The 8,586-nt window shown below is 39.2% G+C and overlaps 1 protein-coding gene across 2 annotated transcripts in view; it reads right to left on the bottom strand.

Moving 5' to 3' along the window:
• Window positions 1-6,372: 6,372 nt before the first annotated feature.
• The window catches only part of LOC149819505 (serine/threonine protein phosphatase 2A regulatory subunit B''beta-like), a 29,359-nt gene continuing 27,145 nt past the window's right edge, over window positions 6,373-8,586 (bottom strand). For both annotated transcript variants that reach the window (XM_089986430.1, XM_089986433.1), the window contains exon 13: window positions 6,373-7,162. The gene's annotated coding sequence lies outside the window, so the exon portion shown is untranslated. The remainder of the gene's footprint in view (window positions 7,163-8,586) is intronic.

The raw sequence follows: 8,586 nt of genomic DNA, 5'->3' as shown, positions 1-8,586 counted from the left end.
TTGGAAAGAAAATTCCCGGCAATTAAGTTTCCGCGGAGGGATGCCGATCCGGATCGGTGGTTGAACCGATCGAAACGTATCGGGATGTATGCCTCGGTTTTGATTTGGTGGACATCGGGGCAGTCTCCGCTTGGACCCCTCCAGGATCCACTGGGACGGTAGTCCTACGGTAACCGAAACATCAAACTATCTGTACTGACAGGCTGTACCCCAGAGATTGAGACCAGTCAAGTGAAGCGGCACACACAAAGTGTGCAATGTGATTGCACCTGATCTGCCTTTTATTTCTTTACTTAAAAATGCATACAAAATATTTGAGTCTATGTTTTACGAGTTCAATTGAATGGTTTTCCCTTGTTATCTAAAATAATAACAACAATAATCATCATCATCAGCAATGTGGGGGCCTCGACCCATTGAATTTACAGTCCGGGTCTGAACTGGACTAAGCCAGATACCCGAAGCTGGGTGAATACGAAAGCACTCAGTTTCCGATACCTTTCATTCTAGCGACTCGGAGTATCAGCAACCGGACTGGGTCAACTTCCAGTCTGCTTGTGAGAAAATTGATAAGTATTATTCCATATTATATGACAGTTGGTTAAAACAGGGGAAAACCTCGCTGTTTAACAAGAAAATAACAGAACTGCCCTCGATGACGCGGGATTGTGTTGTGCATGAATTAAACCCCAGACCCCTTCACAAGCAATTCAGTGGACAGATTTGGAAGCACGTTCGGGTATCCATCATGCTTTTGAGTATCCAATTCTAAATGGGCCGAACTTGGAGAGTCGGACTCGACCCAGCCCAACTAAATAAACAGGCCCGAGCCGACCTGGGCTCGGGCCAAAGTGAAAACACAATGGGCACATCCCAACCCAATGGATTTAGCTAGGAGTATAGGACCAGCTCACTCAATTTTCAAATATTTAAGATAAATGCTTAACATTCTTAGAAATTTCACAAACGACTGTTGGAGTTGTTTTATGATTTAAAATTTTGTATTTGCCCTTAACTATAACTACAAAAATAAAAAACTAAAAAGTAATACAATCATCTAGAAATAAGAGAAGGTTTAAAATTGTTATTCTTAGGAGTGACCTAGAATTAGCCAAGAGGGGTTGGCCTAGCGGGGTGGGGCCTTTGCTGCTAGACGGGCAGTCAAGGTTCGATTCTCATGGGCGTCGTCGCCCTTCTGTGCAAGTCAATGCGTAACATAGGCCCCGGGGCAGGGGTCTTAGCTTCGGAGTTTTAAGCTGCTGGCACAATGACCATAGGCATGGCCAATTGTTTGTATGTACAAACTTTTTTTTTTTTGGAACCGACTTCATGAATGTGATCTACATCCGTTTAGGAAGAACTGACATTTAAATCGCCCAGTATACACGTTTTCTATGGAGGCAAAAATTAACGGCTAAAGGCACTGACTGACCAATGAAGTGGATTAAAGATGTCTTTAGTGGCAGTTCCACTCACACTAATTGTCATTTTCTTTTAGTGAATGCCCTCACCTTCATCCTTGAGATATCGAACTCATGACATAGCTTCAACTTCAGGCATAGGACCGAACTCCTAGCCTGATTTCATGAAGCATAATCTCCTATTATGAAACCCAAATTTTCAATTCTCATATCTTTTTTTATATTTACATGGAGAAACCGCCCCCAAGATCAGAGACCTAGACGGCTGGGTCTGCCTGCCGTACTTACTATCACTGTCCTGGCAGCGTAAAACTCTGTGAGCTTACTCCTTGTCCCCAAGGAATTGTCACGCTTAGGCTTGCATTTGTGAGCCATGTTTTAGCTTCATAGGAACAAACTTGCCCAGTAGGGGTGTCAATGGCTGGTATGGCCTGGTCCTGATCCATATCAGATGCAGTAGGATCTGGATTTGGTAATGAAAAAAGAAGTTTGTTAACTATCTGGGTGAGACTCATGAGGTTCAATTGGCATATATGGATCCAGGTATGGTTCGGGAAATTTCATAACAGACTGGGCTTTTACCGAGTTATGATTAAGATCTGCAACTTTTCAACGTAAAATGATAAAAAATGTAATTTTATTGGATCTGATTTATGTTGAGTTTGTGTTATCCTTATAGGTCTAAGACTCGGCTCGTAAAATAGGTTCAGCAAGCATAACATAAACAATAAGTACTCAGCTCAACTTCACTGATATGAGTTTGTTAAGTTTTAAAGAATGTATTTTAGATATACTTTACATGATGTAGTATATGTAGAACATATGATTGAACTATTTGCTTTGCAAAAAATAGGTTTATTACTTCTAGCTTTGAAACAACACTTTATTTTGTAATCTTATTTCTTCCAGCTCTAAAACAATTTTCTTTTTCTGCAAACAAACTAGCTCGAAAACTGCTATTTTCTGGACATTTTTTGGTAAATCTGACATCATGGATGTATTTGGCATAGTCCATTTGCTAGGAATAGTCAATTGGATCAACATTTTCTCAATGAAAAGCATGATTTTTACCCTTGAATTTTGATGATAATTATAGTGCATTAATTTTTGAAGCTTAAAAAACTTGCTCACGTCATAATCGGGCAATCCAAGAGCTGGTTTCTATAAAACAATGTATATATATATATATATATATATATATATATATATATATATATATATATATATATATATATATATATATATGTATGTGTGTGTGTGTGTGTGTGTGTGTGTGTGTGTGCAGATCGCAAGAAACAGGGTAAGTTTGGTTAGCTGGGCCATCTGCGATTCCAAATCAAATCTGATTTGAAGTTATAATTGCAAGAGGCTCATTGCTGCGGAAATTGTTGAAGCCTGGCAGTATCCTCCCAGCTGACTTCGCTGTCCGTCCAGGCCTCTTGCAATTCTGATTCTCATATAAAAGAGAAAACGACTCCCATCTGCTAAGGCAAATGAGCTGCTTTCTCACTGCTTGTTTTATGTTTGTTTAGCCATGCCAAGGATATTTTCTCTCATTTGCATTAGAGTCAGAATCTCATGAGACATACCAAACATGCCCTAAAGTTGGAACGAACACCCCACTGTCGTATGTGTGTCTTAGAGTCTTAGTTTTCAAAATAAAAGAAAAGAAAAGAAAAAAGTGAATCCATGTCTCATATTTGTGATGTACCCGCATCCATGTCTGTGTCCGTGAGACATAGGTTCACCCCAAAAGATGAACCAGAAAATTTTGAACCAAAGAAGGACAAGGGGAATGTGGGCTCGGCTCGTTAACAAGTCTTTGGCTAACACATAGTAGGAGAAATACCCTGAATAAAGATCTAGAAGAGACCTGTTTCCAAAAGATGGGAGAGCTAAAAGAAAAAGGTGAAAAAATAAAAACCGGATTGCAACACTGGCATTTCACTTCCTTTTCGACGTGTTTCTCGTGAAAAAGGCAAAACAATAAAATAGAGATGGGAGTGAGATTATCTCCGCTTGTCTGGTAGGAGCAGCTAGTACACCTCGCCTTGTGTTGGGATGTTGCAGGTTCAAAACCCAATGGTATAGTTGTTTAATCGGTAGGGGTCTGCCTAACCCCAGCTTGCCTTTCTCTCACACACCAACCATGCTAACGTTACCACATGCCCCACCATGGCAAAACGCCGAATTCCCATTCCTTGCAGAAAGAGACCCGCGCTCTCAACATCAAATTTTATCATCGTCGTCGCTGTTGTTTCTTTGCATGAAGATACGTTCTACTTTGCCTTGGTTATTGCTTGTTGCGCCTCATAAGAACTGGTACCACCATCACTGTTACTAATTATTGAAACTTGGAGCAGTGTCCTTTTCGAGGGTCACTCTCTCGCTCTCTCTGATTTATTCTTTACTAGAATGGCAATATTTTAGACTTTAGATGGTAGCCTGTACGGTAGAAGGAATGTAGTGATGTAAGGAGATATGCTTTAACGTGGACGAACAGACGCTTGTTAAAATATAAGTAACGTGCTGTTTATGACCATGAGGTTGGTGAACGTGAAGTCTCCTTGTATTTAGGATTGTTCCCTTTGATGGGTATGTATTCAAGTATTTATGTTTGATTCCTGAAACTTGTACCACTATTACTAGTTCCAACATGACCAACCCAACTAACCAAAATTAACATTTACGAAAGCTAGTAGGCCGGCAGGAAGATTAAGATCATGGCACTTAGGGTCAACCAAATTCAGGCCTTGATGATCCCTAGTGGGTCAGCAAAGCCAGATTCAAAAGTTTGGTAAAACTAGGTTGGATCTAGGAAAATCTGGTTTTACTCGGAAGAAAATGGGGGTGAAAAAGGGTCTAAAATTTTCCCCTTCAAACTATTAGTGAGAGGCTCCTACTGGTAATGTAAAACGATATATTTTCCCTTTGGCAGTGGCAACACACCCAGAGATGCCAGTAATACCAAATTTCATGGAAACTATGGGTACCCATACGCACTCCAGTAATCACGAACACAATGAAAAAATAGCTAAACGTTCGTTTTCCTCAAATCATGCAGTTTCGGGCTATGAATCTCCGAAGTCATGTATCAACCAAACCGATATGAACATTTGATGCTTTCAGCGATACGAGACCAATTTTTTTGATGACCAGAAACCCTTGCCAAGAACCAGGTCAGTTAATGGACCAGACCTCTGCAAGGAAAACTCCAGGCGAGGTCACCAACACCCAAATCCTTACAGAGCCCACCAGTTAAAAGGCACATGCCCACCCAGTGAGAGTCACTTGAGACGAAGGGCTCAGCACATTCCCCCCAGGCCCGCTGGTGGTTAGGCAGAAACCCCAGTTACAACATATAAGATAATATAAAACCAAATAGCTAAAAACAGTTCATCCAATTTTAAAGTTTTGAAAAGGATATGTTTACTTCACACTTCAAGGAATGAACTGACACGGTAAAACTCATACAAATATCTGGCTGAAGGTTTTCAAAGGAATTAAAACCTTTGGGCATTGGTAAGCACGGATTCCACAACTTTTTTGGGGTTCCTCCAATTCTTTTGAGCCAAACCACCAAAAGCAACTTTGAAACTCTCTTGATTCTCAAAAAAGACTTCCACTCCCTCCCATTCATCCCATGTGCCTCCAAAACAGACCCCAAAAATATTTTTGTGAACCCATAAAGAAGCAACTGAACCACATAATCGAGATGCTAAGCACCAATGCCAAATGGGTCACCAGGTAAACTTTCATAATCTTTTAAATATACCTACTTAAAATACATCAAAATCTACATTTTCAAAGTAGCTTGATTTTATGGTCCACAGCATCCATCATTTGTTCCTTCAATTCATTGAACACCATAGGCAAATGTACAAGTTACTGTAAACCGGCCATCAGAAAAGACTGAGATTGAAACCAATGAGATCTCCACTCCACTCATGGCAAACCAGATTGCTGTGAATCACAAGAGCTGGAAATCGGACCTCAAATGCGTCCTGTTTTATTGGATACAGCCTTGACTCATTGAGTCACCACCAAAAGGGCAGACCTACATCTACTAGTCACCAACCAAAACAACCAAAACCTTGCAAGCACCACCAATTTCGTTTGATAAGTGGCCTAGATCCAGGACCCTAATCAGGCTTTCAGTAAGATGGAAACAAAGATCCTTCTTGATTCTCTCTAGAAAAGCAGAATCAGCCGTTACCGTGCATACAATCAGAGACTAAACAATGCTTGAGCCAGTCCAACTGTTCCCGCTCTCAGCTAGGCTGCATATTTTGAAAGCACAAAGGCTGAATCTACAGACCAACATACATGAGGTATCATCCAAAACTAGAACTCATGTACAACACATGGTCAAAGTTATTTATTCAAGGAGAAAGCAAGCACAAAGGCTTTCCACTGAAAAATCTACGGCAATAGCACCAAAACCAATACAGGAGCAAACTACTACAATACCCGCAATCCACCAACCTGCTGCCTCTGTTTAATGCTTTACTGTTCCCCTAACAAAATTTTACCTACTGACCAACCACTATCAAATCCACATTGCCAACCTCCACATATATAGCAAACTATCCATGCGTATGATAATGGCAAGTATTCTGTTAGGGCATATTCTTTTTTTCTTTCAATCCTGTAAATCTCAGGGATGGCACAATGTAACTTTGAACTCAGATTAAATGTTCTGCCACGTGCGAATAATGCAGGAGCCAACTCAGTGCCCTAACGACCAGATAAACAAGAAACTAATATAGTTAACAAAAATTCTGTTTTTTGTATTTCTATGCTCACATAAACGGTCGGGCATATCTCAGCAACCGCAAATTCAGATGGACAGTAGATAGTAAAAAATCTCAAAAGTCAAGTAGAGAAAATTTCTCACCTAACCTGTTGATATTTTAGAAATGGGGAAATAAAACCGTGGAAGACAGGGCCATCAAGCTTAAAAATATATCTTCTTTTAAAAAAGTCTAAAAGATCACAAGATTACTTCCAAAAGAATCAACATAGATTTGACAGAATATGCTCTGGACACATAGTAAAAAGAGATGAACCTCAACAGCCTACTACCCTATTTTGCCTTGTACATGACAAGAAAGAACTGCACCTCTATGAACAGTGTAAAGCAACAAATACAGGTAATCAACCGTTTCTTTCCAACACCACTCAAAGAACAACAGAGGACGTTCAACATATATAAGGCCAAATTACCACCCCATCTGAACATACGTGCCAGTAAAGGCAAAGCACAGAAAGACGAGCTTGCGTTGACATAGATTCTGGAAAAAGAGAAATAAACATTGTGGAGAGGGGGGTAGACAAGAGGTGCAAGGCATGTGTGGATGAAGAAGAATGAGAATAAAACCAGTTCATTTTGAAAATTTTGACCAATACTCTGAAGCTATTGTTACCTGAAACCAGATGGGTAACAAGGTTTAATCATTGTCCTGCTTGCTGATGGTAAGCCAGCCAGCTTTTCACCATGACCCTCTACAATGCTTCGTGCTTTCACTGGCGAGAGCTGATAGAACATGCCAATAAATGTGAACATCACGAACATTGTTTTGGCCGACAAAGAAGCTCTTAATTTCTCACTGATCATTCATTATAACCCAAGTCCTAAGTGCTTCCATCAAAAGATCTCCACTTCATGAATGGCCTTGAAAAGCACATTGACACCTTTTGAATGCTCAGTTGATGTAAATAGCTTCTCTATATCGACATATCTGCAAAAAATACACCTTATAACATAAAAAAAAGTGCTTGAGAAAAAAAACTCTTCTACAACTACATAACACGTTAATTATCACCCAAGAGCCTTGTCAGACCCTGAAAATAGCTCTAATTTAATGTAATGAAACAAGGGAACAAATACAATGCCACAAAGTGGCTACAAATGTACACACTCACAAGTATAGAAGCCTCTAATGGGCCAAATACAAAGAGCCACTAAGGGCCAACACACGATCTCTCAAAAGAGAGCAACAACACTTAAAAATAATAGGAGTCTTTATTCAAATATGCATGGCAACAAATAGTTAATATAAGAGAGGGAGTGAGCATAAAGGGGCTGGCCCAACTAGCTAGTTTTTATTCAAATATGATTGGCAACAAGCATAGCTAATACAAGAGAGGGGTAACTTTATATAGGCACTCCCATGCATAAAGGGGCTGGTCCAACAGCTAGTTTGACCAGCTCCCAATCACCTCTTACATCAAAACAAAAAAAGAAATAGAAACAAAAAATCAGAAATAGAGAAACTAGACAGTCCCTAGTGGACTGACACCTATTACAACCTAAAATGACTGAAATACCCTGATGGGTATTTTAGTTTACACACACAGTAAACTATATATATATATATATATATATATATATATATATATATATATATATATATATATATATATAACAAATACAAATGTCATATTCACAATACATTTTAACAATCCCTCTCAAACTTATGATGTGATCACCGAAAGTTTTTCAAGAAGAAAATAAAATCGAGGTGATGAAAGCGCCTTGGTAAAGAAGTCTATTTGATACCATAAGTAACATAAGGTAGGGTGATGGTCTGCCTCAGAAATTTTTCACACATATAGTAGCAATCCATTTTTATATGTTTGGTTCTTTCATGAAATGTATGGTTGTCAGCTATATATATTGCACTCTTTTTATCACAACAAAGTCTAGAGGGTGTCTAAAGATAACACTCATGTCTTCTTCAAGTAATCTTCGCAACCAAATGATCTCTGTTGTAGTAGTCATTCGGTACTCGGCCTCAGTAGATGATAATGATAATTTTTGTTGTTTTTTGCACTTCCACGACACCAGAGAATCACCTAAAAAAATACAAAAACCAGTAGTTGAGCGTCGATTATTTGGATCTCCTCCCAATCTGAGTCAGAATAAGCAATCAACTCAGTAGAGGAAGAGGAGGATAATAAAAGACCTCTAGAAGTAGCTGTTTGTAAATATCTAACAATTTTTATCACAACACTCATGTGAACTTTTGTGAGAGAATGTTGAAATTAGCTAGTAGTATGAACTGCATTCTCAATATCAGGCCTAGTAATAGTTAAATAAGTCAAGGCGTCAATCATTTTGCGATATAGAGTAGGATCATCCAGAGGTGTCCCATTATTAATC

The sequence above is a fragment of the Nuphar pumila genome, chromosome 13 (genome assembly GCF_984573655.1).
Source record: "Nuphar pumila chromosome 13, dmNupPumi1.hap1.1, whole genome shotgun sequence".
NCBI classification, from domain to species: Eukaryota; Viridiplantae; Streptophyta; class Magnoliopsida; order Nymphaeales; family Nymphaeaceae; genus Nuphar; species Nuphar pumila.
The sequence above is the reverse complement of the archived record's forward strand: the minus strand, read 5'-3'. Positions and strand labels throughout refer to the sequence as shown.